The sequence below is a fragment of the Phocoena sinus genome, chromosome 8 (genome assembly GCF_008692025.1).
Source record: "Phocoena sinus isolate mPhoSin1 chromosome 8, mPhoSin1.pri, whole genome shotgun sequence".
NCBI lineage: Eukaryota > Metazoa > Chordata > Mammalia > Artiodactyla > Phocoenidae > Phocoena > Phocoena sinus.
In genome coordinates, this window is record NC_045770.1 from 55,312,883 (window position 1) to 55,313,139 (window position 257).

The window sequence follows — 257 nt, forward strand, 5'->3', positions numbered from 1 at the left end:
CCCACTCTCTTAATTCCTACCCATTGCCTCCAGGATACAGGGCCTGCCTTTAATGTTTTTGACAAGCGTTGAAAGAGTGGGGACCAGTGAGAAGTTGGGACAAAGAGGCTGGGCACAGATTCTGGAGGGCCCTTGGCATCAGGATTCATTGTGGACTTTATCCTCTAAACAATGAGACTCCTTGGAAGATTTTGAACACGGGTATTTTTTGTTCACTTGTTGATACATTCATTCATCACATAGTTATTGAGTACCTA